The sequence below is a fragment of the Passer domesticus genome, unplaced genomic scaffold (assembly GCF_036417665.1).
Source record: "Passer domesticus isolate bPasDom1 unplaced genomic scaffold, bPasDom1.hap1 HAP1_SCAFFOLD_44, whole genome shotgun sequence".
Classification (NCBI taxonomy): Eukaryota; Metazoa; Chordata; class Aves; order Passeriformes; family Passeridae; genus Passer; species Passer domesticus.
In genome coordinates, this window is record NW_026990160.1 from 1,803,107 (window position 1) to 1,812,030 (window position 8,924).

Below are 8,924 nucleotides of genomic sequence, written 5' to 3' on the forward strand. Positions count from 1 at the left end.
TGGTTACATCTTACACTGTAACCTGAAACAGTGGGGTAATCCATGCTTGGGGGGTAACGCCACCTCTGCTTACCCAAACTGGCTCAGGTATAAAACCCCCACTCCGGGAAGGCCACACACACAGGGGACAATGTCACTCTTGCCCTGGCCCAGGGGAAGTCTCTGTTCCTGTCACTACCTTGCCCTAACCCCTTTTCTCTCTTTTTCTCTTTTTCCATCTCTCTCTACCTCACACTTATTATTCAATAAAATCCACTTTGGATTTGGTCTTGGTAGCACCTTAACTGGGGCAGAAGCATCTCTCTAACCATTTTCTTAACCAGATTGTGACATTATTTTGGCACAGTGAGTTTAGGCACTGTTGTCTGACCCCAAGTGCCTTTGACAACAGCATGGTTCCCTCCTCTGAGGAGGTCATAGATCGTTTGGGAGGAACTCTTGGAAACTTGGACGCATCTTCCCCTAAGCGAGTTATGGGAGAAAATGGTTGTTGTGGGTAGCCAGTGTAAAGAAAATATTTTCTTGTTCTTCCTTGAAAAGTTTGTTCAAATCACTGGAGAAAAGGGAACAAATATTACCAGTGAAGCTGACAAGGTTCATTCACCCCAAGGTGAGGAACACAAGGCTGCTAAAGTGCCACAGGAAGCCCAGCTAAGGTAGCTAACTTCCTGAATCACTCCCAAATTCACAGGCTTAGGGGCTTTGCCAAATGTGAGAATCACTGTTCTCTTCATCCCTGTCACCTTTGTGATAGTTACACAAAGCTTTCTCTTGCTTTTTATAATCTGTACTGGGCTGAATTTCCACTTTTCTTTTATGGGAACCTGCCAGCAGCTGAGCTGGAGCTGTGCAGGAACCGATGGAACTTGGAATTTTCACACACTTGCTTCTATTGCCAGTTTATTAATGCTTGGGATTGGTTTGCGTTTTCATGACATGCGACTTGTGGGAAAATCAAATATTCATGAAAGTGGTTTATGCAGAGTTGAATTTGATTTCTGCCAAGTTTATTTTGTCCAGTGCCCAGGGGATGCTCAAGGGGTCTCTGTGCCTTTTGCCCTGGGGGATGCTTGGGAGGGGTTTGTGGGGGCTGTTCCTGTCCCTGTCACCCCACGCCATTCCTCAGGGGGTCTCCATCATTCTCACTCCAGGGAATGCCTGGGGGGGTTTCCCTCCCTGTCACTCCTGTGCCAGGGGATGCTCAGGGCAGTCTCTGTCCCTCTCAGCCCAGGGGATGCTCAGGGGTCTCTGTCCCCTTGCCCTGGGGGATGCTCAGGGGGTCTCCATCCCTCTGGCCTCAGGGAATGCTTGTGCAGGGCTGGGGACCAGGGGCTCTGTGTCCCTCTCACCGCTGAGGGTGCTTGGGGCTGGGGGGTCTCTCTGACCTTCTCATCCCTGGGGAGCCCGGGGGGGGGTCTCTGTCCCTCTCAGCCCTGATGTGACTGCACCCAAACATCATTGAGGTCAGAGGGACAGAGACACCCCCAAACCCCCAGAAGGGCGGAACCTGGGATCATGCTCATACCCTCTTCATCTGTGTAGCCCAGAAATGAGTTCTGCACCTTTAAGGCAGGTTCTGAGACCGAAGGGAGGGAGGAAGTGAGCAAGTTTTTTAAGAAACTGCACTCCTCCATATTCTGGCTGCTGGACAGACAGACAGCAGGACAGGACTCTCCTTTGGTTTTAGTTAGTTTTTAGTTCTCTAAGGCAGATAAGTGCCCTGGACTGTGGTTTTTCTTTTACTTTAGAGCTGTTTAAACCTGCTCTGAACATCCAGAAGAGCACTGGCAGCTCCACCTGTGGCCCATTGGTCCGAGCCTGGTCCACAGCATTTCCAGTGCTGGAGAAACTGAGAAGAGACTGATAAGAGACTGAGTGAGCAGAGCTACAGCCCACAGAGGGATTTTCTGAGTTTGTCATCTCTTTTGGAGCGGCAAGAGGTTTTATTGTTTAATATTGGTCATTTGCTGTGCTCGTGAATGCTTTGTCTGTTAAATAAACAGGGTTTTTCCACTTTTCTCCAAGGAAATCTTTTCCCAAACTGATTGGGGAAGAGGCTGCTTGAATTTGCTTTCCAGAGGAAACCCCTTTTGGAGGTTTTCTCCCAAATTTGCCCTAAACCAGGACAGGGCGGTGGGGAGAGGAGAGAGCCCCAAGTGCCTGGACTGGGGGGAGGCTGGAGAGAAGGACCCTGGGACCCCAAAACCCCGCAGCATCCCTAAGCAGGACCCTGGAGAGGGGGGAACCCCAGGTGCTCTGGGATCCTTGGCAGCCATGAGAGAGGGGACCACCAGAAGCCCAGAGGGATGAGAATGGAAATGGGACACTCCTGGTGGCTTTTTTTGATTCTCTTTTGCTTTTTTAAGGTTTTTATTGATATCAGGTGACTTCTAGAGATGGACTTGGGCAGAGGCCTTTCAGACACACTGTGCTCATCCCTTGTTTTTCCCCAAACCAGGATTTCCCATTCCCAAATATTGGCCCAATGGAGGAGAAGGCTGCAAGGAAGAGGAGGATGCCCCAAGACACTCAGGCAGGTGAGGAGGAAGTCAGTGCCCCCTTCCCCCTCTCTCCTGCTCCATCTCCCAGCCCAGCACGGCCCTGGCTGCAGGACAACCCCGCTGCTGATGCTGTTCTGCTGGGGATGCACTGGGGGATCTCCTGCCCCTTCCCTCTGGCACGGAGGCACATTCACAGGCTCTGGGGCAGGAGGGGGAGCCGCGGGCGGTTTGGGGTGCGTGGCTCGGCTGCTCCCGGCGCGGTTCCCCCGAGCCCCCGGCGCGGCTCCGCCAGGCCCCCCCACCACGGCACTGGCCAGAGGCACTTTAACAGAAATGCTGGTAAATTTACCATCTGGAGTCACACTAAATACAATTTCAAGAAGCTGCTGGTTTGCTGGGCAGTTTGCCAAATTCCACATTGTTGTTTCTTTCAATAAAACTGCACTTTAAAAAGTCTTTGTAAATTCATGCTTGCCTAAAATTTGTAGCTTCCATGGGTTTCTCTCAAAACTAAATTACATAAAAACCTGACATACTTATCACATCCTTTTAATCCCTCCAGTAAATCCTTCATGCTGTTATTTCAATCTCAGATTGTTCAACTTTTTCAGTGCCTTATTTCCCTTAATAGCATCAGAATAAGTTAAATTTTTTTGTATGTATAACATTTAAGGATATTAATTTTTAATTCTATGATGTTTAACTTAATGCAAATTCAGGGTTGACAAGATTAAGCAAAGTTAAACTTCATTATTGTTAGATTTCAGCAATGTTTTGTTACATTCTATTAATTTGAAATCCTGTTGTTCTGGATTGAAAGACAATGTGTGTATTCTATTTGCCATCTGTCAGAGGCAGGGCAGTTATCTTCTGTTAATCGGGAAGTAAATTGGACCCCCAATAGCCCCCACAGTTCCCCAAACACCTGCAAGGACCTCCAAGCTTTCTAAAATCCTTCTTGTGAGAGGAGCTTTGGAGTAGCTGTTTCCAATCCCCGTCCCAGACTTTCAAGATTTTGTATGTAAAGAATTATAAAGGTGGAAGGAAAGCTTTATAGACTTTGTCCCACGGGATTAAAGACGGCAGACCAGAGCTATTTCTATAAATATATACTATCTCTTATGGTAATGATTAAACAATATTATCTTAATCAGAAAAATTTGCTCCTAGGTATAACAGCTGTAACTCATATTATATTATATTATATTATATTATATTATATTATATTATATTATATTATATTATATTATATCACATCACATCACATCACATCACATCACATCACATCACATTATATTATATTATATTATATTATATTATATTATATTATATTATATTATATTATATTATATTATATTATATTATATTATATCATATCATATCATATCATATCATATCATATCATATCATATCATATATCATATATCATATACTAGGAAGTGATTTCAAAGTAACTGTGTTAAAGCAAAACCAGTTATTAAGCAAAGATTGATGTCACTCCCTGTCTTGGTTTGGAAAGACGGGTGTCTGCCAAGGAAGGTAGGAGCCTGTCCTGAAATCTAAAATTTAAACCCCATTCCTCTGAATTGTTATAAATTTGGAATTAAGGGGCTCTCAGGCAAAGATATGGGAGCAGGAACAACAGTTCTTTATTAGGGAAACAAATAAAAAGATGAAATAAACAATGCAGTAAACCAAGACAACACTGACAGAGTCAGAACACAACCTGACACCCTCTTGGTCAGGGTGTTGGTAGCAGTCCAATTGGAATGGTGGCTGCAGTCCTCCTGGAGTGTCAGGTGTGGTTCTGCTGGAGCAGGGGTCCTTTAGAAAGGTGTAGTCTTCCTCTGAAGATCCAGTGGAAGAGGCAGCTGCTGTTCCTCTGGGAAATCCAGTGGAGAAAGCCATGCTGGTGTTCCAGAATTTTTAATATTATATCTGGTAGGAATGCTTGGCTCTCCCCTCTGGGCGGATCATCTCACAATGGGATGTTGTAGTTCTTACCAGTCATGCAGTGCCATTCAGTAGCCTGTTATCAGCAGATGTCTGCCTGGAGGGAGGAGTGGGTGTGGAAGAGATAAGGAAAACTGCTCACTTAACAGAAGACAACTGCCACACAGATTGCAAAGAGAACGCAATCTGTTTGGCAATCCAGGAAGGTCTCCCTTGTGAAACTCAGGGGCCCCAAGGAACCAAGGGTCCATGGTGACCTTGTGGAGCCCGTAGTGTCACAGAGGAGCCATTGTGACACAGCGAGGGTGCATGGAGCCGAGGGGCCCTGGTGACACATCAGGGCTTTGTGGAACCACAGAGCCATTGCGACATTGCAAGGTCTCATGGAAGCACGGGGCCATTGTGACACTGCAGAAGCAGGGGGAACATTGTGACACTCTGGGGCCTCGTGGAACCAAGGAAACCATTGTGACACTGTGGGGTCCCACAAAACCAAGGGAACAGGGAACAGGTCTGGCTGGCTGGGCCTCCTGGGGACCACCTGACAGGTCCAGCTGACCTTGGCATGTTGAGGGCTGCTTCTCATCTGCCCCTGAAGCACTGGGGCTCTGGGCTTTCCTTCCTATGGGAGAGAAATGTCCTTCTCCTCCAGGGGCCCATTGTTAAAGCTGGGATTCCTCCTCCAAATCTCCTTATATGCAAAAATTGTTCCCAGATGAAATCCACCAGGAGAGACAGCTCTGGCTGCCTTGGCCACCTGGGGGCCACCTCTCATCAGCCTTTGAAACACTGTGACCATGTGCTTTTCTTTCTTATGGGATAAAACCATCCATCTCAACCAGGCACACATGGCCAAAATTGGGGATCTGCCTCCAGAATTTCCTATATCCAAGGATAACTCCCAGACAAAAACTGCCAGGGATGACTAGTCTGGCTTCCTGAGGGCTGGCACTCATCTGCCTCTGAAACACTGGGGCTCTGCGCTTTCCTTCCTAATGAAAAGAACTCTTCTTCCTGTCCAGGCAGCCATGGCCAAAACTGAGATTCCACCTCCAAAACGCCCTATGGCCAAGGATAGCCCCTAGACAAAAGGTGCCAGGAGAGACAGGTCTCGCTGGCTTGGCCTGAAGGTGGCCACCTCTCATCTTCTTCCAGAACACTTGGACTTCGCACTTCTCTTTCCTGTAGGAAAAAAACTATCCATCTTGACCAGGTGCCCATGGCCAAAACTGGGATTCCACCTCCAAAATTCCATACATACAAGGATTTCTCCCCATGAAAGCTGCCAGGACAGACAGGTCTGGCTGCCCTTGGCCTCTTGGGGGCTGCCTCTCACCTGCTTTTGAAACACTGGTGCTTTTGTTCCAATGGAAAAGAACCATCCTTCTGCTCAAGCTGTCCATGGTCAAAATCGAGATTCCTCCTCCCAAATTCAATATAACCAAGGATTCCTCCATGATAAAAGCTGCCAGGACAAACAGGTCTGGCGGGCTTGGCCTCCCAGTGTAGGAATGTGCCCCCTGTTGACGGAGTAACCAAATTATCCTTGTCTCCTTAAAAAGGGAAAAAGCCCAGAAGTTTCTCTCCTCACTTTGGTAAAAAGACACCTCATAGGACTTTGGGGACCTTACTTCAAACTTAAGGATAGATAACTCGACAGAAGCAAAAAGGTCCTTCCTAAACAATTTACTAGAAAAAGTGGAACAAAGGAACTAAACACTTTTGTGGGGTTTTTACCGGAAGCAAGAGCCTCTTGCCGCTGGTGTAGGTTTTCTCTGTAAAGACCTTTGTTATTTTATCTTTTTTTTAAACTTTTCTGTTTCCAACACTACCACTGAAGACATGCTGATTTTATGCCATCTGAGGTGGCTGAACTATCTTTGGTGTAATATAGGTCCCCAAGAGCTCATAAGACCTGGCCTGAGGATATCATTACTATCATTCCAGGAGCCATCTCTCTCCTCATCTGCCTTTGAAACATATGGGCTCTGTACTTTCCTTGGAAAAGAATGATCTATCTTACCTACACAGAAGTGGCCAAAATTGGGCTTCCATCTCCCAAATTCCCTATATCCAAGGGTTGCTTTCAGACAAAAGCTACCAGGACAGAGAGGTGTAGCTGGCCTAGGCCTCTGATGGCTGCTTTTCATCTGCCCCGAAACACTGGAGTTCCATGCTTTCCTTCCTATGGAACAGAACCATCCTTCTCTGGGTGTCCATGTCTGAAACTGGAATTCCACCTCAAAAATTCCATACATCCAAGGGTTGCTCCCAGGCAAAATCTGCCAGTACTGTCAAGTCTGGCTGGCCTTGCCTCTGGTGACTGCCCCTGCAACGCTGGGGCTGGGTTCTTTCCTTGCCATGGAGATCCCTGGGACACTGTGGGGACATCATGGAAGCAAGGGGATCATTGTGGCACCACTGGAGCCCATGGAACCAAGGGGCCATGGTGACACAGCGGGGCTTCATGCAACTCAGAGACCATTATGACTCTATGGGGCCTGATGGAACCATGGAGACCATTCTGACCCTTCAAGGCCTTGTGTCACCAAGGGGGCATTGGGACACTTCAGGGCCTTATGGAAGCAAGGGACCATTGGGACACAGTAGGGCCCCATGGAACCGAGGGAACATGGAGCAGGTCTGGCTGGCTTGGCCTCCCAGGTGCCACCTGACAGGTCTGGCTGATTTGGGATGTCAAGGGCTGCCTCTCATCAGCTCCTGGAGTGCTGGAGCTCCATGCTTTCCTTGCTATGGAAAAGAACCATCCCTCTTTTCAGGTGCCCATTGTCAAAATAGGTACTCTCCCTAAAAAATTTCTTCTATGCAAGGGCATCTCTCAGAACAAAACCTGGCAGCTCTGGCTGGCCTTGGCCTCTGGTGGTCACCTCTCATCCGCCTGGGAAACACTGGGGCTCTGTTGCTTCCTTCTTATGGAAAAAAACTGGCTTTCATGTCCAAAGGCCATGGCCAAAATTAGAATTTGGCCTCCCAAATTCCGTATATCCAAGAATTGCTCCCAGACAAAAGTAGCCAGGACAGACAGGTCAGGCTGGCCCTGTCCTCTGGTGATTTTCTTAGACGAAGAGCTGCATGTTTTCATTTCAAAACACCTTGGAGAGGGCCCTGACATCTCCAAAGGTGGGGTTTTGAGGCCTTTGGCACATGACTACTACATATGGACAAAGGAGTTCTGTGCTCTGTGCTGTTGTGGTGGTTTTGCATCACAGAAGTCATGTCCTAAGAGAAGGTGCTAGCAGTTTCCTCCATGTCTGACAAAAAAAACAATCAGTAATTAGCTTTGAGAATTGACAATCTGTTAAACCACTAAGGAAACTGTACATGCCTCTGTGAAGACACATGTTAAAGACAAGAAAGCCTGGGAGGGTCTCCTTCCCTTCTGGCCAGCAAAGAGGTAACAAGGCTGGCCCAGCCCCTGTCTCAGCCGGGCTGGGCCGGGCGGCTCCTGCCGTGGGGCCGGGCCCCTTCCCAGGGAGCCCCCCAGGCCCCATCGGCTGCCGGGCAGGGCAGGGGAGGCCGCGGGGCCGAGGCCGGGCCGGGCCATGGCTGCGGTTGCCAACACCTGGGCGCTGCCGAGCCCTGCCCCGCCGCCAGCCCGGGCCCAGCCAGGATCCGCCGGGCCCCAGGCGCAGCCCTGAGCTGGGCCGGCTCGGCCAAGATTCTGCCACCCTTGGGCTTCACCCGCGAGCCCCGGGCAGGGGGAGGAGAAGCCATGGGCCCCGGCCGTGCTGCTGCTGTGCTCTGGCCTGGCTGCTGAGATCCTGGCCCTGCCCCAGCGCGGCCCATCCTGACACAGCCCCAGCGCAGCCTCTGCAGAAACCTCCATCGTAAAAACCCGGCCGGGGTCACGGAACCATCTGCAGGCCCTGGGAGAGATATTAACTCTTTCAGTGCTTCCATCCTCCCTGGAGTGAGAGAAATGGACAAAGTGCAGGCATACAGAGGATCAACATGAAGACACCGAGGTCAGTGAGGAGAAGTTGCATCCCATATGAGAGGGATGAGGATATGCCTTGATCTTGGGGATGAAATCCTCTTGTAAAGCTATGGAGAAGGATGTAATTGATCCATCAGACTCTCTTTTTCCCTATAATGCATTGAAAACTATGGGGAGACGACTTGTTCAGCAAAGGCCACCATGCTAAAGTAAGCAAATATTGAAGTAGCTGAGAAGTTTGAACAGAGAAAGAGAGCAGAGTGATGAGACCCTGGGTCCTCATGAAGAGAAGAAGATCTCTGTTCTCAGAGACAAAGATGATTTTAGAAATAGATTAAGAGAACCTTTGCTCTTTAACAGCTCATCTTGAAACTAATACCACATAAGCTGTCATGGCCCATAAACACAGCTGTGGGAAACCCTGTGGAGGAACAAATGGGAGGGACTTCACCACTGCAGATTTTCTGGGCAGTTACTATTCATGGAAAGTGAGAGCCATGAGAGAACTGTTT

At 48.6% G+C, this 8,924-nt stretch overlaps 1 long non-coding RNA gene across 3 annotated transcripts; it reads right to left on the bottom strand.

Annotated features, from left to right (window-relative positions):
* Positions 1 to 4,126: 4,126 nt before the first annotated feature.
* LOC135292716 (uncharacterized) lies at positions 4,127 to 7,828 on the bottom strand. Of its 3 annotated transcripts, XR_010354895.1 has the most exons (3): positions 6,478 to 7,809; positions 5,791 to 5,974; positions 4,127 to 4,551 (listed from the first exon to the last, which is right to left on the bottom strand). It is a non-coding gene; the product is annotated as an uncharacterized LOC135292716 (long non-coding RNA). The 3 variants fall into 3 exon arrangements; XR_010354894.1 differs by having other exon boundaries at positions 5,791 to 7,828; XR_010354896.1 differs by having other exon boundaries at positions 4,712 to 7,828.
* Between the last annotated feature and the right edge of the window lie 1,096 nt (positions 7,829 to 8,924).